We start from the raw sequence: 23,628 nt of genomic DNA on the forward strand, positions 1-23,628 counted from the left end.
CAGGGAGCAATACACTGTACGCACATTGCCATGCGGCACCTTCTCAGGACCTAGAGGATTTTCGCAACAGAAAAGGATTTCACTCCCTGAAGGTCCAACTAGTTGTCGACCACAACCAGATCATAATGGCAGTGAATGCCAAATATCTGGGTAGCTTCGATGAGGCTCACATCCTGCATGAGAGCGCTATGTCTGACATGTTTACCAGTCAGCCACAAGGTCAATGCTGGATGCTTGGTGACAAACGATATGGCTTGGCCACCTGGCTGATGACCCCCCTGCGTGACCGAGAAGCGATACAACGAGAGCCACAGAGCCACACACAATGTGGTCCAGAAAAAAATGAATGTGTTTAAGCAATACTTTAGATGCCTGGAGCACTCAGGAGGCGAGCTACAATACCACCCTGATCAGGTAGCTAAATTTGTGGTCGTGTGCTCCATGCTGCACAACCTGGCTATCAGGAGGGGACAAGAATTGCCAGAAGGGACTGATGGCCCACCTCAGGAGAGAGAGGAAGAGGAGAATGAAGGGCTGGATGCTGACCTCGGGCCAGACAATCAGGCTGGCTATGCAACCATGTCCACACTCCCCTCCAGACCGCAGGAAAGGGCCTGTGATGGCTACATTGCTGCAAGATTCTTATGTCAGCAGCTCATAAATGAGCGAACGTTGCTGTTATTGACAAAGCTGACACACTGCTGTGTGTGCAGCTCAGATATCAATGGTGGTCATCACCTTGGTGCTAAGTTAATTTTGATTCAAGTTAAGTATAATTATAACCTTTCATGTAAAGGAATCACCAGTGTGTAACGGTCCAGCTACCTGAGACAATGTGCAACAAGATTATGTTGAATAAAAAACATTTAATACGACCATTGGTCTGAAATCATAAGTATCACGGGCAAAGACACCCCACTCCCACCCCACTTTTTCCACCATTGACATTAATCAAATGGTCAATATGTCCAGCAACACAGAACACAAATGCAAATCAGGAGGGTGGTCCCCTCCACCGCTACATTACAACAAATTGCATACACCCAGATGGAGATATAAGACAGCCATGACCTGCGGACATGCACCTCACTTTCCTTCTACCCTCCCCTTCTTCTCCCCACCTCTACACCTTCCCCTCCTCGCTCCATGCCGCCTGGCCAAGGAGCTCCTCAGGTGGTGCCTCATTGGGGGGGGATGAAGGCAGAGCCAGTGGTCGCATGGATCCGGGAGCGAGGTGGCAACATTATCAGATCCAGAAGCAGGATCTTGCTTCTGCCTCTCATGTGTCATTGGCACTGGGGGTGCGGCGCCTAGGGGTGGAGTGCTGCACCACTGGGAGGCCTGTATCATCAGTATTCCCAGCTATCGCCTCCAGGGCCTCCGTCATCCGTGGCATGTACTCGGTCATGGTGCCGGAGATTTTGGCCAGTTGTTGAGATACGCCCCCCAATGCCTCTATGATCTGCTCACCTATGTCAACAGTCCTTGTGTACATCTGTACTATCTTTCTGCTCTCATATGGCACTCGTGAAGCAGACCTGCCACATCCACGAAACCTCCGCGGGGTCAGCGCCGTCCTGGGGACAACTGGGGTGCCCTGTGGCGAGGTGATTGGGCCTGGTACGTCCAGAGTGGAGGTGGGAATGGCCGGAGGAGCATTAGATGGCCTTGGGGCGGAATGCCTTCTGGAGCCTGGCTACGCAGGCTCCTCAAAGTCGGTGCACTCATCCGTGGAGAACAGACCCAGTGGATTGACGGGCGAGAATCGCAGCTCTTCAGCACCAGATGTAGGATCGTCTGCCGAGTCCGGGCCTGCGCCCCCACCTTCTGGCCTCTGTGGTCTTGCCTTGGGATGCGCTGCTGGCTGAGCTGCAAAACACAAATGAGGAGAAGGGGGTGCTAGGGTCACAAGGTGATTACAGCGCTACACACAACATATGCACGACAAAAGCACCACCACTATCAAAATCATCACAGACATTACTTTTCATGACCATCAACACATTTTGCATTGCAATGATCCTCATGAGGTCAGCATTATTTATAGGACACTTTTAGAAATCATTTATCATATATTATTGTTCAGATATGAGTGGGTGTGGCATTTATTGACATTACAACATGCAATAGGGTATACTTTACTCACGTGGCATCACTTCAGGGTCTGCAGCTGCCTACGTGGCCATCTGGATATTGCTCCCCACTAGTACGAGCACATGCTCCTCAATGTCATAGATGTCGCTGATGACTGGTGGCCCCCCCCCGTTCATAGCAACAAAGAAGCATAGAAAATAGGTGCAAGAGCAGGTCATTCGGCCCTTCGAGCCAGCACCACCATTCAATGAGTTCATGGCTGAACGTGAAACTTTAGTACACCCTTCCTGCTTTCTCGCCATACCCCTTGATCCCCCTAGTAGCAAGGACTACATCTAACTCCTTTTTGAATATATTTAGTGAATTGGCCTCAACAACTTTCTGTGGTAGAGAATTCCACAGGTTCACCACTCTCTGGGTGAAGAAGTTGCTCCTCATCTCGGTTCTAAATGGCTTACCCCTTATCCTTAGACTGTTACCCCTGGTTCTGGACTTCCCCAACATCGGGAACATTCTTCCTGCAACTAACCTGTCTAAACCCGTCAGAATTTTAAACGTTTCTATGAGATCCCCTCTCATTCTTCTGAACTCCATTGAATACAAGCCCAGTTGATCCAATCTTTCTTGATATATCAGTCCCGCCATCCCGGGAATCAATCTGGTGAACCTTCGCTGCACTCCCTCAATAGCAAGAATGTCCTTCCTCAAGTTAGGAGACCAAAACTGTACACAATACTCCAGGTGTGGCCTCACCAAGGCCCTGTACAACTGTAGTAACACCTTCCTGCCCCTGTACTCAAATCACCTCGCTATGAAGGCCAACATGCCATTTGCCTTCTTAACTGCCTGCTGTACCTGCATGCCAACCTTCAATGACTGATGTACCATGACACCCAGGTCTCGTTGCACCTTCCCTTTTCCTAATCTGTCACCATTCAGATAATAGTCTGTCTCTCTGTTTTTACCATCAAAGTGGATAACCTCACATTTATCCACATTATACTTCATCTGTCATGCATTTGCCCACTCCCCTAACCTATCCAAGTCACTCTGCAGCCTCATGGCATCCTCCTCGCAGCTCACACTGCCACCCAACTTAGTGTTATCCGCAAATTTGAAGATACTACATTTAATCCCCTCGTCTAAATCATTAATGTACAGTGTAAACAGCTGGGGCCCCAGCACAGAACCTTGCGGTAGCCCACTAGTCACTGCCTGCCATTCTGAAAAGTACCCATTTACTCCTACTCTTTGCTTCCTGTCTGCCAACCAGTTCTCAATCCATTTCAGCGCACTATCCCCAATCCCATGTGCTCTAACTTTGCACATTAATCTCTTGTGTGGGACCTTGTCGAAAACCTTCTGAATGTCCAAATACACCACATCAATTGGTTCTCCCTTGTCCACTCTACTGGGAACATCCTCAAAAAATTCCAGAAGATTTGTCAAGTATGATTTCCCTTTCACAAATCCATGCTGACTTGGACCTATCATGTCACCTCTTTCCAAGTGCGCTGCTATGACATCCTTAATAATTGATTCCATCATTTTACCCACTACCGATGTCAGGCTGACCGGCCTATAATTCCCTGTTTTCTCTCTCCCTCCTTTTTTAAAAAGTGGGGTTACATAGGCTACCCTCCACTCCATAGAAACTGATCCAGAGTCAATGGAATGTTGGAAAATGACTGTCAATGCATCTGCTATTTCCAAGGCCACCTCCTTAAGTACTCTGGGATACAGACCATCAGGCCCTGGGGATTTATCGGCCTTCAATCCCATCAATTTCCCAACACAATTTCCCGACGAATAAGGATTTCCCTCAGTTCCTCCTTCTTACTAGACCCTCTGACCCCTTTTATATCCGGAAGGTTGTTTGTGTTGTCCTTAGTGAATACCGAACCAAAGTACTTGTTCAATTGGTCTGCCATTTCTTTGTTCCCAGTTATGACTTCCCCTGATTCTGACTGCAGTGGACCTACGTTGTCTTTACTAATCTTTTTCTCTTTACATATCCATAGAAGCTTTTGCAGTCCATTTTAATGTTCCCTGCAAGCTTCCTCTCGTACTCTATTTTCTCTGCCCTAATCAAATGCTTTGTCCTCCTCTGCTGAGTTCTAAATTTCTCCCAGTCCCCTGGTTCGCTGCTATTTCTGGCCAATTTATATGCCACTTCCTTGGCTTTAATATTATCCCTGATTTCCCTCGATAGCCACGGTTGAACCACCTTCCCTTTTTTATTTTTATGCCAGACAGGGATGGACAATTGTTGTAGTTGATCCATGCAGTCTCTAAATGTCTGCCATTGCCCATCCGCTGTCAACCCCTTAAGTATCATTCGCCAATCTATCCAAGCCAATTCGCGCCTCATACCTTCAAAGTTACCCTTCTTTAAGTTCTGGACCATGGTCTCTGAATTAACTGTTTCCTTCTCCATCGTAATGTAGAATTCCACCATATTATGATCACTCTTCCCAAAGGGGCCTCGCACTACGAGATTTCTAATTAATCCTCTCTCATTACACAACACCCAGTCTAAGATGGCCTCCCCCTTAGTTGGTTCCTCGACATATTGGTCTAGAAAACCATCCCTTATGCACTCCAGGAAATCCTCCTCCACCGTATTGTTTCCAGTTTGGTTAGCCCAATCTATATGCATATTAAAATCACCCATGATAACTGCTGCACCTTTATTGCATGCACCCCTAATTTGCTGTCTGATGCCCTCCCCAACATCACTACTACTGTTTGGAGGTCTATACACAACTCCCACTCATGTTTTCTGCCCTTTGGTATTCCGTAGCTCCACCCATACCGAGTCCATATTATCTAAGCTAATGTCCTTCCTTACAATTGCATCAATTTCCTCTTTAACCAGGAACGCCACCCCGCCTCCTTTTTCTTTCTGTCTATCTTTCCTAAATGTTGAATAACCTTGGATGTTGAGTTCCCAGCCTTGGTCACCCTGGAGCCATGTCTCCGTGATGCCAACCACATTGTATCCATTAACTGCTATCTGCACAGTTAATTCATCCACCTTATTCCAAATACTCCTCGCATTGAGGCACAGAGCCTTCAGGCTTGTCTTTTAATTGCACTTTGACCCTTTAGAATTTTGCAGTAAAGTGGCCCTTTTTGTTTTTTGCCTTGGGTTCTCTGCCCTCCACTTTTACTCATCTCCTTTCTGTCTTTTGCTTCTGTCTCCATTTTGTTTCCCTCTGTCTCCCCGCATTGGTTCCCATCCCCCTGCCATATTAGTTTAACTCCTCCCCCACAGCACTAGCAAACACTCCCCCTCGGACATTGGTTCCAGTCCTGCCTAGGTGCAGACCGTCTGGTTTGTACTGGTCCCACCTCCCCCAGAACCGGCTCCAATGCCCCAGGAATTTGAATCCCTCCCTGCTGCACCACTGTTCAAGCCACGTATTCATCTGAGCTATCCTGAAATTCCTACACTGACTAGCACGTGGCACTGGTCGCAATCTCGAGATTACTTCTTTTGAGGTCCTACTTTTTAATTTAGCTCCTAGTTCCTTAAATTCGGCTCAAAGGACCTCATCCCTTTTTTTACCTATATCGTTGGTACCAATGTGCACCACAACAACTGGCTGTTCACCCTCCCTTTTCAGAATGTCCTGCACCCGCTCCGAGACATCCTTTACCCTTGCACCAGGGAGGCAACATGCCATCCTGGAGTCTCGGTTGCGGCCGCAGAAATGCCTATCTATTCCCCTTACAATTGAATCCCCTATCACTATCGCTCTCCCACTTTTTTTCCTGCCCTCCTGTGCAGCAGAGCCAGCCACGGTGCCTTGAACTTGGCTGCTGCTGCACTCCCCTGGTGAGTCATCCCCCCCAACAGTACTCAAAGCGGTGTATTTGTTTTGCAGGGGGATGACCGCAGGGGACCCCTGCACTACCTTCCTTGCCCTGCTCTTCCTGTTGGTCTTCCATTCCCTATCTGGCTGTGGACCCTTCACCTGCGGTTCGCCTCTGCTCGGACCTATTCCTCGATAGCTTCTTCTGTAAAAGGTGACAGGATGACATGGCATGAGATAATTGTGTGATATCATTGCTCGGTACTGTCACAGAGACTGATACAACACATAACCGACAGATGTAATCATGATTATTATGATAATTATCATTCTTTACCTAAAGACGTGCACCGTGACCGCAGGTTTTGAGTAAAACATTTCCGGTAAAAGTGAAAGACCTCACATCTGATGATAGCCACTCATGACTCTTACAAATCAAATTATATAAACACATAAGTACATGTAAATAAATGTAATACTTACTCTTGCGGATCCGACAAGGTCGTTCCATTGCTTGCAGTATTGGTTGCCCTCATGTACCTCGTTGGTCGCCGACGAGACCACCTCTGCTTCCTCGGCCCATGCCCTCTGGTAGGCCTTTGAGGTGGCCTTCCCACGCCCTCCTTGTGTCAAATCACCCCAGCGTGACTCAACCTCCTGCAGGAGAGAGGCATTAGCCTCGTCCGAGAACCTCCTCGCTCTTTTGCATCCTCCAATGTGCTCCTCTCCCACCTCCCTGCTCTTGCCAGCATCAGTCTCCACAGCGTGCTGTGTCGTCTCCTCCACTCCCTCCATTATAGGCACCAAATTCGGGAAAATATCTGGCTGGCAACAGCTAAGTTTTTTGGCACAATTTGCTATAAAGCTCTGAACTCTCCCTCCTTCCTCCCAAAACAGCCACATCACACCCACACATGCCTTCACTCCCTCTCAGCTCCCTCGCTCTCTGTCTCCTCTTATGCGCATATCATGATGACCCTTGACCTCCTGAATCGTGGGAATCGAGCGTTGCCATGCTGTTGCTAAGGAGGACGACACTTTACAGCAGAAGGTCAGAGAGATTTAACACTAACACCCATTTCAGATTGCTCGCGGTAACGCCCATTTTATTAAATGGAAACTAGGGGGTTTGAAAGTGGGCGACAAGGCGGCGATCTGAAAACTCATATTTACCACCCACGCCGGAAATAACTCCCATTTTTGGGCAAACTACACCAAAGTGTAAAATCTCGTCCCATGGATCTCTCAGCACTTAGCACAGGAAGTAGCACAAGGGTGGTGGTTCAGGTAGCCTTCCTTCTTGGATTGTCCTGGAGTCTCCAGAAATTAAAAATTAATGTTCAGGATACTGAAGGAATAACCCTGGGGAAAAATAATAGGTACATTCGAACAAAATAATGTGTTTTTTTTCATTTTCTTTCAACACTTTTCTTTATTAGTTATAGAATTATTGGCGATGGGGAAAAAAAGATTGTTTGACCGGATGGGACAATTGGAGATGAGAGCTCATGTGATGAAACCTCCAAGAATACGTGGAACCAGAGTTGGCAACCCGATCAGCCACCTCTAGCTATTAAAGGCTGCTTCCTGCACCATTTTATGTTCTGTACAATTCTTGAGACACAGTGCCACCTTTTAAAGGATTGTCCAAGGCAGGCCAAGCAAAGAGAGCTTCAGCAAGGAAGGGTGACTCTATTAGAAGGAGAGGGCCATCCTGGGGAATAGATGATTTTTTATTTCAAGCCTCTCCTGTAGTGTAAACAGAGGGTGAGCATCCAGAGCACCACTTTTCTGTGAGGTGACTGGCATGATGTTGCAGGCTGGTAATGCTGTGCTATGAACGGGATGTTTCCTCCCTTCCCACTGCACAGGATCTGGTATAGATCTCAGGAGCAGCTGACAGTTTACAGAACCAAACATATGAAAATAAGATTAAGCAGGCAAGGATTGAGGAGAAAGGAGGGAATTCAGGCAGAATGTCTTCACCTAAAATTATATCAGGCAGCTCCCTATTTAATATGTCCACATAAAATTCCTTAGTGTGTTACTTCATAAAAAAGGTGAGCAATTGCATCAACTGCGCACACAATGGAACATATTAATGTGTGTCCTCAAAGAGGAATTTAAATCCCTGGATCTGCTTCTGCTGGGATTGAGGGAGGTAGCGACCTAGAAAAACCCAAAATGGATGGGCTTCTTGGATGCAAATAAGGTTTTACCATCCCTCCTTAGGTGAACTGGTTCTCCTGTAAGTGACGGAAATATTTACATGAGGGGGTTTTGTCTAGGACAGATATTGCTTCATGTTAATAAATATGTCATAAACATTCCTTTCATTTTCTCTAAATGCTGGATGTTGTAAAACAGTGGGAGGTAATAATTATAGGAAATCTCCAGCAAAGCGCCCTGCCTGACAGCTTCCTTCCGTATGCACAAAACAAAAATTTGGCTCTGTATGTTATCTCTCTTTTTAATTATTAGCTACTTTTTTAACTCCTCATAATCAAGCACAGGGTCTTTTCATCATATCTGAGTCTACGAGCAAGAAGGTAGCATTTTGTCACTTGGCTTTGAACTCCCAGCAATTCCACTGGCTCGCCGTTTGCAGTGTACAGGAGACAGTCTTTGAAATGTCCTCCTCTTCTTTTGCCGGCTTTTTCTGTGAGAAATCTCTCAAATTTGCTTGTTGCCTCCCTCGTATTGGCTCGGGGTAACTCAAATACGATATATAACGTTGCAGGGGACAAGATGACGAGTCATGCATGTTACCCATGTGGATATTGAGGGGGCGAAATTCCCCTTTTGTGCACCTCGTGTTAGCGCCTCCGAGGGGAAGGGGGTGCCACCAGCTCCCATGAAATTGTACAGGTATTGTGGAGGGGTGAAACCAGTAGCAGTGCACCCCACTGGTAGCGACCTGGACCACTGCGCCTCCGGCCCCTTTTCGCCCAGCGACAGAAATTAGGCAGCGCCCCGTGAGGCTGCCGTGGACGATGTCAGCGCCAGCCTTGTGGGTTGTGAACAATGCCACAATCCGCTCACGGGGCACAATTTAAAGAAAAAGTGCGCGCCACTGCACGCCGCCATTTTTTATTTGCCGACTTACCTGTCGGACCTTTCTCTGCTGATGTCGCGGTGCTGGATGCGGTAGGGTCTGCTTGCCATACCTCGAATGTCGGAGAAGATTTCTTGCTGCTCAATCTTCAGTTGGGTTGAGTCACTGATGTGGTAAGGCGCGTTTTGGATCTATGGGGTAAGTACCCGGTTTTCTTCGTTAGAAGTAGGTTTCTACAGTCTTTTAGGTAATGTTTTACCCGTTGGTAGTTTACTTTATTTAAGAGCCATGCAGAGCTCGCAGCGTCCCTCCAATTTAACAGAAGGGTTGGGCCCGAGGAAAGTGTCAGCTTTGCACCTGCTTAAAGTCCCCAATCCTACCCTGCGAGGAAGTGGAGCACCGGACATTGCACTCCACTTCCTCTCAGGGGCGGTGACCCAAATTTAGGTCACGGGGCGGGACTTCTGCGCCAGGCACAGTAAGTCCTGCCTCACAAGCGTTACCGCCCCCAAACGGGGCGCTTCCAAATTTCAGCCCCTGAGGCTCTTCATATCAACAGCATGGTTTTCAGTACAAGACACTTAATGTTCAGGTGATATGTGATCTCAGGAACCTCATCATCACATTAGCACTCTTATCCAGGAAGCAGAGCTGAAGCTTTCATTCTGTAGTAATTAAAAGTGGCCATGCTCTTTGAAGGAGAAGATACACTGACTGGACAGCACGGAGGAGAACAGGACTATGATCGAAATCCATTGCTGCTGATTCCACTGAGTAAGCCCCTAGCTGCGGAAGAGCGCCTCAGCCTTGATGTCTCATCATCTGTTCTGTGATCCTCACTGCCACAAAAATGTGCCGTGCAGATTTGGCACGGGGTGAAATTGGATTAGGTCTGAAAACGGGCGCAGCGATCATCCCGCGCATGTTGGAAGGTGTGCAGGCAGCACTCAAAATTCGTACTGCCTGCCCATTAGCATGATTTCAGCGCTGAGCCCGGCGCTAAACACGTTGCCGGTTAGCTCAGTGCTCAACAAGGGGATTAATATCAGGGGCAGTCTGCTGTCCACTTAAAGTTTGTCTGCAGAGTGAAAGTATCTCTGCACTTCTTAAAGGGGAGTAGCTTTGTTGTATAAGTACCACATTATCACGGTAGCTAAAACAATTGTAAGGGGGGTGGTCTCTATGAGGGGGTCAGGTTCCCTTCTGACCAACTTAAGCGGTTCGAATCGCTCCCACTCCCTTGGGTTTGAGTCTCTGGATTTATTTGGGGGATGTGACAAAGTGCAAAGGACACTGGTTTGATACAAAAGAACTTTGATTTTATTACAGTCAAGAAATTACAAACTTATAATTACTCTAATAAGAAAATACAATGTCAGAACTTATTCAAGCTTATTAAACAACAATACCTTACACACTCAGAGGGGGTTACAATAGCTTATAATGACTCTAATAGAGAACAACACATTACATTCAAAGGGGGTTACAGTAAAATTATATCTCCCACCTCCCAATACCTAATTCTAGCGAGGTTGGACTCCAGGGCAGGCAGGGACAATGCTTACCAATCCTTTTGACAGTTAGCGATAGATCGCAGTTTCGGGATTCGCTGGATGCGGTAGGGTCTGCTTGCCGTACCCCGAATGTCGGAGAAGACTTTTTGCTGCGCAATCTTAAGTTGGGTTGAATCCATTGATGCGGTAAAGCGTGTTTTGGATCTATGGAGTAAGTACCCAGTTTTCTTCATTAGAAATAAGTTTCTACAGTCTTTTAGGTAATGTTTTACCCGTTGGTAGGTCAGGATTAGATTGTAGAGTGGAAACTTTTCGATTTTTCAGTTTTTCCCCGTTGGAGTTTTGTTTCGAGTTTGGTCGATCGCAGTGGTTTTTCGTTGATACCATGTTGGTTGTGGTCGGTTGCTGCCGTGATGGTGATGTTCTTCCTTCCTCCAGGACTTCAGGACTTCGAGGCTGGAGAAGTTAATTTACAACTGTCGCGTTGGTTTCTCTCCTTGTCTTGATGAGGTAGTAGCGACCTTGTAGCTACTTAGCAACCCTAACCTCTGTTGAAAACAGTGGCCAGTTATACGATTTCAGTGGTTCTAATCTTGGCGCCAAATCAGTTCAAAATCCTTTGTTTAAATTTGGCGGGCTTGACTCTTATTTGTAATATTTTGACGGACTCGTTAAAAGTTGATATTTTTGGGTGGGTTGATGTTCGAAAACTGTTCCCTGATGGAAATATTAGTTTGGTAATTGCAATGTCCTTTTGTGCTTAGTTTTTCGCATACAGGCTGGATTGGGCCTCTTTGTGATGCATATGCTGAAATGGTTTTCCAGTTTCAAGTTGATGGTTAGCTATCTCTGGGTCGTGTTGTAATGTTAATGTCTCTGGTGGAGAAGGATTCTCAAATACTCCTTTCTCTAGACAGGTTACTTTAGTCCTCACACCCAGGCAGTCTCACTTAATCAGATTGTCTCCTGTTAGTTCCTTAGGCCTGTCCACAGCCTTGAATTTGTCTTGTAAAGGTTCAAAATTCTCTTAAAGTTCATAATTTCTTCCATAAGGACATTAGAGTTCCAAACTTTTCAGCAGATAGTCCCAAATTAAATTTCCTTTCGAATTGAACATTAATGATTTAGACGAGGGGATTAAATGTAGTATCTCCAAATTTGCGGATGACACTAAGTTGGGAGGCAGTGTGAGCTACGAGGAGGATGCTATGAGGCTGCAGAGTGACTTGGATAGGTTAGGTGAGTGGGCAAATGCATGGCAGATGAAGTATAATGTGAATAAATGTGAGGTTATCCACTTTGGTTGTAAAAACAGAGAGACAGACTATTATCTGAATGGTGACAGATTAGGAAAATGGGAGGTGCAACGAGACCTGGGTGTCATGGTACATCAGTCATTGAAGGTTGGCATGCAGGTACAGCAGGCGGTTAAGAAAGCAAATGGCATGTTGGCCTTCATAGCGAGGGGATTTGAGTACAGGGGCAGGGAGGTGTGACTACAGTTGTACAGGGCCTTGGTGAGGCCACACCTGGAGTATTGTGTACAGTTTTGGTCTCCTAACTTGAGGAAGGACATTCTTGCTATTGAAGGAGTGCAGCGAAGGTTCACCAGAATGATTCCCGGGATGGCGGGACTGACATATCAAGAAAGACTGGATCAACTGGGCTTGTATTCACTGGAGTTCAGAAGAATGAGAGGGGATCTCATAGAAACATTTAAACTTCTGACGGGTTTAGACAGGTTAGATGCAGGAAGCATGTTCCCAATGTTGGGGAAGTCCACAACAGGGGTCACAGTCTAAGGATAAGGGTTTGGGAGACTGGGAGAAATTTAGAACTCAGCAGAGGAGGACAAAGGGTTTGATTCGGGCAGGGAAAATGGAGTACGAGAAGAAGCTTGCAGGGAACATTAAGACGGATTGCAAAAGTTTCTATAGATATGTAAAGAGAAAAAGGTTAGTAAAGACAAACGTAGGTCCCCTGCAGTCAGAATCAGGGGAAGTCATAACGGGGAACAAAGAAATGGCGGACCAATTGAACAAGTACTTTGGTTCGGTATTCACTAAGGAGGACACAAACAACCTTCCGGATATAAAAGGGGTCAGAGGGTCTAGTAAGGGGGAGGAACTGAGGGAAATCCTTATTAGTCTGGAAATTGTGTTGGGGAAATTGATGGGATTGAAGGCCGATAAATCCCCAGGGCCTGATGGACTGCATCCCAGAGTACTTAGGAGGTGGCCTTGGAAATAGCGGATGCATTGACAATCATTTTCCAACATTCCATTGACTCTGGATCAGTTCCTATCGAGTGGAGGGTAGCCAATGTAACCCCACTTTTTAAAAAAGGAGGGAGAGAGAAAACAGGGAATTATAGACCGGTCAGCCTGACATCGGTAGTGGGTAAAATGATGGAATCAATTATTAAGGATGTCATAGCAGCGCATTTGGAAAGTGGTGACATGATAGGTCCAAGTCAGCATGGATTTGTGAAAGGGAAATCATGCTTGACAAACCTACTGGAATTTTTTGAGGATGTTTCCAGTAGAGTGGACAAGGGAGAACCAGTTGATGTGGTATATTTGGACTTTCAGAAGGCTTTCAACAAGGTCCCACACAAGAGATTAATGTGCAAAGTTAAAGCACATGGGATTGGGGGTAGTGTGCTGACATGGATTGAAAACTGGTTGTCAGACAGGAAGCAAAGAGTAGGAGTAAATGGGGACTTTTCAGAATGGCAGGCAGTGACTAGTGGGCTACCGCAAGGTTCTGTGCTGGGGCCCCAGCTGTTTACACTGTACATTAATGATTTAGACGAGGGGATTAAATGTAGTATCTCCAAATTTGCGGATGACACTAAGTTGGGTGGCAGTGTGAGCTGTGAGGAGATGGTATGAGGCTGCAGAGCGACTTGGATAGGTTAGGTGAGTGGACAAATGCATGGCAGATGAAGTATAATATGGATAAATGTGAGGTTATTCACTTTGGTGGTAAAAACAGAGAGACAGACTTTGAACTGAATGGTGACAGATTAGGAAAAGAGGAGGTGCAACGAGACCTGGGTGTCATGGTACATCAGTCATTGAAGGTTGGCATGCAGGTACAGCAGGCGGTTAAGAAAGCAAATGGCATGTTGGCCTTCATAGCGAGGGGATTTGAGTACAGGGGCAGGGAGGTGTTGCTACAGTTGTACAGGGCCTTGGTGAGGCCACACCTGGAGTATTGTGAACAGTTTTGGTCTCCTTACCTGAGGAAGGACATTCTTGCTATTGAGGGAGTGCAGCGAAGGTTCACCAGACTGGTTCCCGGGATGGCGGGACTGACCTATCAAGAAAGACTGGATCAACTGGGCTTGTATTCACTGGAGTTCAGAAGAATGAGAGGGGACCTCATAGAAACATTTAAAATTTTGATGGGTTTAGACAGGTTAGATGCAGGAAGAATGTTCCCAATGTTGGGGAAGTCCAGAACCAGGGGTAACAGTCTAAGGATAAAATCACTAAATATATTCAAAAAGGAGTTAGATGTTGTCCTTACTACTAGGGGGATCAAGGGATATGGCGAGAAAGCAGGAATGGGGTACTGAAGTTGCATGTTCAGCCATGAACTCATTGAATGGCGGTGCAGGCTCGAAGGGCCGAGTGGCCTACTCCTGCACCTATTTTCTATGTTTCTATGTTTCTATGATAAGGGGTAAGCCATTTAGGACCGAGATGAGGAGAAACTTCTTCACCCAGAGAGTGGTGAACCTGTGGAATTCTCTACCACAGAAAGTTGTTGAGGCCAATTCATTAAATATAGTCAAAAAGGAGTTAGATATAGTCCTTACTACTAGGGGGATCAAGGGGTATGGTGAGAAAGCAGGAATGGGGTACTGAAGTTGCATGTTCAGCCATGAACCCATTGAATGGCGGTGCAGGCTCGAAGGGCCGAATGGCCTATTCCTGCACCTATTTTCTATGTTTCTATGTTTCTATGAATGAACCCAAACACTGGTGTGTGGCGGGGGGGGGGGCGGGAGGTGGGTGGTGGTTCTGGTGAATTTTGCACCCCTTCACAATGTCACAACAGGGGGAGAGAAAGGGCATCTCACTTCTAATTAGGGGGAACATTGAAAGAAGGGGCCATCACTGAGGCCGTGGTGAGCAGTGAGGTCGAAAGCTTTGATGATGACGGTATACTCATCCCTAATCCTTCTTCTCACATCCTCCTTCCGCCTCATTGGAAAATTTCTTCTCAATTACAAGCTGCTGATAGTGTAAGCATACACATCTTGCTCCCCCTCTCCCCACCCCTCAACACAACCCAACCATTGTGCTTTTCTCCTTTCAGACAGCCAAGAACTTCCAGCAACCCAACCTATCCCCGACTAAGTAGAGGAGTGTGATGGAGAAGAAGAGGCACCATCAGTCGATCTGACACTGCCAGTCACCAGCTCAGAAGATGGCGCTGCACAAACTTTAGGGGGTAGTATAGAGGCAGGAACAGCATGTGGTGAGTCACTGGGCACAGGTGGGCTACAGCCAAGCCAGGGGGAAAGGGTTAACTCAGGTGCCAGCTCCCCAGAGTTCACACACACGTTCTGCTGCACAGAACTCAGATGAGGATTTCGAAAGGACGACCTTCAGAAGGGGCATGCACACAGAACTGCTTGGTGCAATGGCAGGCCTGCCAGAGAGCCTCTAGTAACTGTCAAGGAGCATGGAGGAGTCCGACTCCAACATTGCACAGGGGTCTGCGCTGAGCTTGGAGCCCATGATTTCCAGGATGGAAGTGATGGGCAACTCTATTGGCGAACTTGTGGACCCAACCATGATGTTGGTTGTAATGAGCAATGTCGTAGCTTCCATTGCAACACAAATGGTAGCAGCCCACTGTCTGAGTGGAAGCCCAGCTTGCTGCCACACAATTGTAGACTTCTCTCATGCACTCTCAGCTTTCTGCCACACCAGCTCAAACTGCGGCCATCATGGCTGGGTTTATGAGTGTGGAAAGGGGCTTGCAGGGTGTCACAGTAGTCCAGCAGTCTGTACTCCAACAGATGGCTAGGAATGCTGAGGGACCGCCCCAGGGGAGTGGCAGTGGCTCCATGGAGCAAGAACATGCTGTCCTCTCTCAGGATTACATAATTCCTGCTACTCCGCCAGTGCCCTTGCTGCTGCCTGTCAGCCAGTCAGCCCAGACTGCTGCCGCCCATGTTGAGGTGATACAGCTGGGCTGTCTAGGCCCAGAGCTGCTGAGGTCATCCTGCAAGGCCGTCTGCAGTGTCCCCTATGGAAACTCAACGGCCTTCCATCAGTCATGCTGCAGCCACTGGGGTCGCACTGCAAATGAGCACGAGAATAGGCAAAGGAATATGAAAGACAGACACTAAGGAATGCACAAGGATAATTAATAGACTTTATTATGTGGGATTCAAAATATTCATTCATAAATTATGTTTGGAATGTTTATTTTGAGGTGGCTTTCATTTTCGCTTTGTGCCCAAGAGGATACTGTGATGTTCCATGACAGAGGGATGGTAAGGTGGAAGTGTTCAGTAACTGGGGATCTGAGGTTTCATTCATTGAAACTGGAGTCTGATAAGGTGCTCACAGACAGCCTGTCCGAAATGGGGATTTGCTGCCTGCGTCCTCCCTACCTCCCTCCTCTTCCTCCTCCTCTTCTTCCATCGCTTCCTCAAGTAGACTGAGAGTTAGTAGTCTGACCCGAACCCTTAAATTCAGAAGCAAGGCCTTATTCACTTGCAGCACCACTCCTGTCACCTCACCAACTTTAAATAACTGTAGAAAGCTCCAAATATTTCCAAAAACTTACACAGAGCCAGTAGAAATCAAAAAGCAAGTTACCAGAAAGTTGTTGATGATCCCTTTAAATATCGCTGGTGGAGGTGGGGGTGGTCCCTCATGCAGCTGAATGCACATTCATATGTTTATGTTTAGAGGAGGGCGTTGAATGGAGCGGCAACATCCTAAATGGCAGGTCATGTATCAAATTTAAAGATTATAGTTCAGCTTTTGCAATCCTGGCACGCTCCAGGAAAATCAGCTGTGGCTCAGTGGGTAGTACGCTTGCCTCTGAGTCAGGAGGTTGCGGAGTCAAGTCTAGGCTGACACTCCAGTACAGTGCTGAGGGAGTGCTGCATTGTCAGAGGTGCCGTCTATCAGATGAGGCATTAAACCGAGGCCCGTCTGCCCTCTCAAGTGGATGTAAAAGATCCCATGGCACTATTTCAAAGAAGAGCAGGGGAGTTATCACCAGTATCCTGGCCAATATTTATCCCTCAATCAACATGACAAAAACAGATTATCTGGTCATTATCACATTGCTGTTTGTGGGAACTTGCTGTGCTCAAATTGGCTGCCGTGTTTCTTATATTACAGCAGTGACTACATTTCAAAAGTACTTCATTGGCTATGAAGCACTTTGGGACATCCGGTGGTTGTGAAAGGTGCTATATAAATGCAAGTCTTTCTTTCTTTCTTTCTTTCTCTCTTTCTATCTTTTTTCTTTATTTCTTTCACTCTCTCTTTCTCTCCCTCTTTCTCTCTCTTTCTTTCTTTCTTTTTTCTGCCTCTCTTTCTTTCTTTCTTTCTCGCTCGCAGAGCCATGCCAGATGCACGAACGAAGGTTACTGACCAAGTCAATGCAATCACCTATAAATCTTGCACCTGCCTACAAATTGGAAGAAGTGTTCTGCTATTGGGAGCCAGGTAAGTGTTGTCCTTACATTTGGACACATTCGCTGTGGGACCTATCAGCCTAACTTGGGAAGTGCTGCAGCCTCTGGGAGGTGTCTATTGAAGCATGGTGCAGAACAAGTGGGCCGCAAATTTCCATTCATAGCAAAGGCATTCAAGGCCGGTTTTGGCAGAAAAATGGCAGCCACCTCGCTTCCAACCACTTTCGGTGTGGGCCACGGTGGCCACCATTTTGGGCAGGTTGGTTGCGCATCTGTGGCCTGCATTCAGCAGTAGAATTCAAAAGAGGCAGATAGTGACGTCAATCAGTGTGCAACATTAATCTTCTATTAACTTGGATTGTTGATGCTAACTGATTTTGGTGTTTTGATTGAGGTTAACCAGCAATGAGGCAACAGTGCTAAAAACATGCCTTTCCAAACCTCGAGGCTAATGCAATTCAAACAGGATAAACCAGTGTATCATACACGTTCAGTATATATTAAAATTTAATCGTCAATAGACCTCAGAGGGTAAATTCATTGATGAGGAGCATGTCCAAAGGAAGAGAAGGGCAGACAATGCTGCCATTGAACAGAACTCTCCGCTGGGGTGCAGCATCAGTGAATTTAATCACTGAGTATGTATGATTACAGACCATGGTCAATGCACTTATATCACATAGCTAGAATGAATTACATTAAAACACAACTAGCATTTTAGTGTTTGTTATATTAGTCAGTCTGACTTACCTTGTATACCACCGTCAGCATACAGAATAACACAGTCAACATACGGTATAACACAGTCAGTAACAACCTACACATTATATTGTATGTTAAAATACTGGGGCTTTAATACCAGCAAATATGGCGGATCACACTAGCTAGTGACCTTAGGTGCTGACCCCGCTGGAATATGTGAGTCAATGGGAAGTCACCTCATTTAAATAGGGGTGGCAGGCACTTGTACCATTACAAGCACATCTTCTGTGCCGACCTGCCCAGGGATGCTGAACAAAGGAGCCTTACTGCTCCATTAGTGTGTATTATATAACTCAGTTATGTGTTTATATAATATTGTATTATATTATAATGAAGTCAGTGTGCATTATATAACTCAGTTATGTATTTTACATTATATTGCATTATATTATAATGAAGTCAGTGTGTATTATATAACTCAGTTAATGTATATTTTAAAAGGATGAGATTTCCCGTAGAAATAATGGACTGATAGTGTAATGCCTTGTATCAAAGTGAGCTCTAGCAGTGAGCCTCTCTGTCCTTTTTGCTGGTTATATTTAGAACATACTCTATTGAACCTCTGCAATAAGTTTACAGATGTGGTCGGATGCTGAAATAAGTTTTCTAGATGAATCATGTCTCTGCACAGCCTGGAACCTTATCAAAGCTTCCTTCTGCCAGAGTCTCCCCTACCCCTACATGCACTAGCCCATCAGCCTCTCCATTCCACTGTTGAGGCAATGGGAGTAGTGCTGAAAAAGAAGGCGATTCCATGTCATACACAGGAAACTATGATCAGGCATTCCCAAGTTAAATGAAGGAAACAGGATTTCCTATTCCTGGAGTAAAGATTCCAGCAGAACGAATTAAAGACATTTAAGTTTTCACATACTCTCTGTAGATTGAGCACTGATCATTTTAATGGCTCTGATCATGTCAGTCTTGCATTTTATGCAGTGGCTTTGACACAGGCAACCTCCCAAAGTGATTTGCAGAGGGATTAGGGGGAGAAATGGGCGTGGAGGCAAAGAAAGAAATATTAGACAGGATCATCAAAAGCTTGGTCAAAGAGGTCCATTTTAAAGAGGTTCTTAAAGGAGTTGAGAAAGGTGGAGAGGTTTAAGGAGGGAATTTCAGACTGTTGGTCCTAGGTGGCTTAAGACACAAACCTCAAAGGTGGGACAAAGGGAGGGAAAATACTTGAGAAGCCAGAGTTAGAGGACTGGAAAGTTCAGACAAGGCAGCTGTGGCACTGGAGAAGGGAGAGTCAAGGAAGGATTTAAACACAACCTTGTGTGAAGACTAGGGTTCAAAATTGGCCCTTTTTGCAAAACCAGTCAGTGCCTCTGGGGCTGGGGGCTAATGGGGCATGAAACACTTTTCGCCGGGGTGGGGAGGGGCGGCGAAGGGATGGGGTAGGTGCTACCAGCTCCCGCAAAATTGAGCGGGAATTGGCGGAGTCGTTGCCATGGTAGTGCCATGCCCCGCTGGTAGCGCCGTGGTGACCACTTAGCTCTACACGTCGACCCCTTTCCGCCCCGCAACGGATATTGCCCTGCACACCGCGATGCTGCCACGAGTGTCCATGTAGCACTGCCAATCGTGCCCCAGTACCGCCCCAGAAACCGCCCCAAGAGGAAGTGGAGCGCGCGAGATTGTGCTCCACTTCCTCTGAGGGGCGGTAACCGCAATTCCGCGGCCAGGGCGGGACTTCTGCGGCAAGCGCAGGAAGTCCCGTCCCGAGTCGGTTACTGACCACAATCGGGGCACTGGGGAATTTCACGCTCCAGATTCATTGTGTTCATTGTTGGCAATAATAACAACTTATATTTACATAGTGTCTTTAACAAAGTAAAACATTCCAAGGTGTTTCACAGGACTGTTAGCAAACAAAATTTGAAACTGAACAACATAAGAAGATATTAGGGAAGATGACCAAAAGTTTGGTCAAAGAGGTCGGTTTTAAAGAGCATCTTAAAGCAGGAGAGAGGGGTAGAGAGGTGGAGAGGACTAGGGAGTGAATTCCAAAGTTTAGGACTACAGCAGCTGAAGGCACAGCCACCAATGGTGGAAATTCCAGATGAGTGGTCAAGGAAATGGTTTGGTGATAATCACTGGGGGTACAGTGATAAACATAGAAACATAGAAAATAGGTGCAGGAGTAGGCCATTCGGCCCTTCGAGCCTGCACCGCCATTCAATAAGATCATGGCTGATCATTCCCTCAGTACCCCTTTCCTGCTTTCTCTCCATATCCCTTCATCCCTTTAGTCGTAAGGGCCACATCTAACCCACTCTTGAATATATCCAATGATCTGGCATTGACGACTCTCTGCGGCAGGGAATTCCACAAGTTAACAACTCTCTGAGTGAAGAAGTTTCTCCTCATCTCAGTCCTAAATGGCTTACCCCTTATCCTTCGACTATGTCCCCTGTTTCTGGACTTCCTCAACATCGTGAACATTCTTCCCACATCTAACCTGTCCAGTCCCATCAGAATTTTATATGTTTCAATGAGATGTCCTCTCATTCTTCTAAACTCCAGTGAATAAAGGCCCAGTCGATCCAGTCTCTCCTCATATGTCAGTCCTGCCATCCTGGGAATCAGTCTGGTGAACCTTCACTGCACTCCCTCAATAGCAAGAACGTCCTTTCTCAGATTAGGAGACCAAAACTGAACACAATATTCCAGGTGAGGCTTCACTAAGGCCCTGTACAACTGCAGTAAGACTCCGTGCTCCTATACTCAAATCCCCTAGCTATGAAGGCAAACATACCATTTGCCTTCTTCACCGCCTGCTGTACCTGTATGCCAACTTTCAATGACTGATGTACCATGATACCCAGAGTCTCCCCTACCCCTACATGCACTAGCCTATCAGCCTCTCCACTCCACTGTTGCACCTCCCCTTTTCTTAATCTGCCACCATTCAGATAATATTCTGCCTTTGTGTTTTTGCCACCAAAGTGGATAACTTCACATTTATCCACATTATACTGCATCTGCCACTCGTTTGCCCGCTCATCTAACCTGTCCAAGTCACCCTGCAGCCTTTTAGCATCCTCCTCACAGCACACACCGCCACCCAGCTTAGTGTCATCTGCAAACTTGGAGATATTAAACTCAATTCCCTCATCGAAATCATGAATGTATATTGTAAATACCTGGGGTCCCAGCACTGAGCCCTGTAGCACCCCACTAGTCAAAGCCTGCCATTCTGAAAATAACCCGTTTATCCCGACTCTCTGCTTCCTGTCTGCCAACCAGTTCTCTATCCACGTCAGTACATTACCCCAATACAATGTGCTTTAATTTTGCACACAAATCTCTTGTGTGGGACCTTGTCAAAAGCCTTTTGAAAGTCCAAATACACCACATCCACTGGTTCTCCCTTGTCCACTCTGCCAGTTACATCCTCAGAATATTCTAGAAGATTTGTCAAGCAGGATTTCCCTTTCATAAATCCATGCTGACTTGGACCGATCCCGTCGCTGCTTTCCAAATGTGCTGCTATTTCATTTTTAATAATTGATTCCAACATTTTCCCCACTACTGATGTCAGGCTAATCAGTCTATAATTACCCGCCTTCTCGCTCCCTCCCTTCTCAAAAAGTGGTGTTACATTTGCTACCCTCCAATCCATAGGAACCGATCCAGAGTCAATAGAATGTTGGAAAATGATCACCAATGCATCCATTATTTCTAGGGCTACTTCCTTAAATACTCTGTGATGCAGACAATCAGGCCCCAGGTATTTATCGGCCTTCAATCCCATCAATTTCCCTAATACAATGTACCGCCTAAAAAGGATTACATTCAGTTCCTCCTTCTCACTAGACCCTCGGTCCCCTAGTATTTCCGGAACGTTATTCGTATCATCCTTCGTGAAGACAGAACCAAAGTATTTGTTTAACTGGTCCGCCATTTCTCTGTTCCCCACCTGAATCTGACTGCAAGGGACCTATGTTTGTCTTCACTACTCTTTTTCTCTTCACATATCTATAGAAGCTTTTGCAGTCAGTTTTTATGTTCCCAGCAAGCGTCCTCTCATACTATATTTCCCCCTCCTAATTAAATCCTTTGCCCTCCTCTGCTGAATTCTAAATTTATCCCTGTCCTCAGGTTTGCTGCTTTTTCTGGCCAATTTATATGCCTCTTCCTTGGATTTATCACTATCTTTAATTTAACTTGTTAGCCACGGTTGAGCCACCTTCCCCGTTTTATTTTTACTCCAGACATGGATGTCCAATTGTTGAAGTTCATCCATGTGATCTTTAAATGTTTGCCATTGCCTATCCACCTTTAAGTATCACTCGCCAGTCTATTCTAGCCAATTCACATCTCATACCATCAAAGTTACCTTTCCTTAAGTTCAGGACCCTAGTCTCTGAATTAACTGTGTCACTCTCCATCTTAATACAGAATTCTACCATATTATTGTCACTCTTCCCCAAGGGGCCTCGCACAACAAGATTGCTAATTAGTCCTTTCTCATTACACATCACCCTGTCTAGGATAGCCAGCCCTCTAGTTGGCTCCTCGACATATTGGTCTAGAAAACCATTCCTAATACACTCCAGGAAATCCTCCTCCACCGCATTGCTACCAGTTTGGTTAGCCCAATCAATATGTAGATTAAAGTCGCCCATGGTAACTGCTGTACCTTTATTGCACGCATCCCTAATTTCTTGTTTGATGCTGTCCCCAACCTCACTACTACTGTTTGGTGGTCTGTACACAACTCCCACTAGCATTTTCTGCCCTTTGCTATTCCGTAGCGCCACTCATACCGATTCCACATCATCCAAGCTAATGTGCTTCCTTAATATTGCATTAATTTCCTCTTTAACCAGCAACACCACCCCACCTCCTTTTCCTTTCTGTCTATCCTTCCTGAATGTTGAATACCCTTGGATGTTGAGTTCCCAGCCTTGGTCACCCTGGAGCCATTTCTCCGTAATCCCAATTGCATCATACCCATTAACTGCTATCTGCGCAGTTAATTCGTCCACCTTTTGCAAATACTCCTCGCATTGAGGCACAGAGCCTTCAGGCTTTTCTTTTTAACACCCTTTTCCCTTTAGAATTTTGCTGTGATGTGGTCCTTTTTGCTTTTTGCCTTGGGTTTCACTGCCCTCCACTTTTACTTTTCCTCTTTCTATTTTTTGCTTCTGCCCCCATTCTACTTTCCTCTGACTTTCTGCATAGGTTCCCATCCCCCTGCCATATTAGTTTATCTCCTTCCCAACAGCGCTAGCAAACACTCCCCCTAGGACATTGGTTCCGGTCCTGCCCAGATGCAGACCGTCCGGTTTGTACTGGTCCCAACTCCCCTAGAACCGGTTCCAATGTCCCAGGAATTTGAATCCCTCCCTTCTGCACCACTCCTCAAGCCACGTATTCAGCTGAGCTATCCTGCGATTCCTACTCTGACGAGCACGTGGCACTGGTAGCAATCCTGAGATTACTACTTTTGAGGTCCTACTTTTTAATTTAGCTCCTAGCTCCCTAAATTTGTCTTGTAGGACTTCATCCCATTTTTTACCTATATCGTTGGTACCTATATGCACCACGACAACTGGCTGTTGACCCTCTCCTTTCAAAATGTCCTGCACCTGTTCCGAGACATCCTTGACCCTTGCACCAGGGTGGCAACATACCATCCTGGAGTCTCGGTTGCAGCTGCAGAAACGTCTATCTATTCCCCTTACAATAGAATCCCCT

This window comes from Pristiophorus japonicus, chromosome 3 (assembly GCF_044704955.1).
Source record: "Pristiophorus japonicus isolate sPriJap1 chromosome 3, sPriJap1.hap1, whole genome shotgun sequence".
NCBI classification, from domain to species: domain Eukaryota; kingdom Metazoa; phylum Chordata; class Chondrichthyes; family Pristiophoridae; genus Pristiophorus; species Pristiophorus japonicus.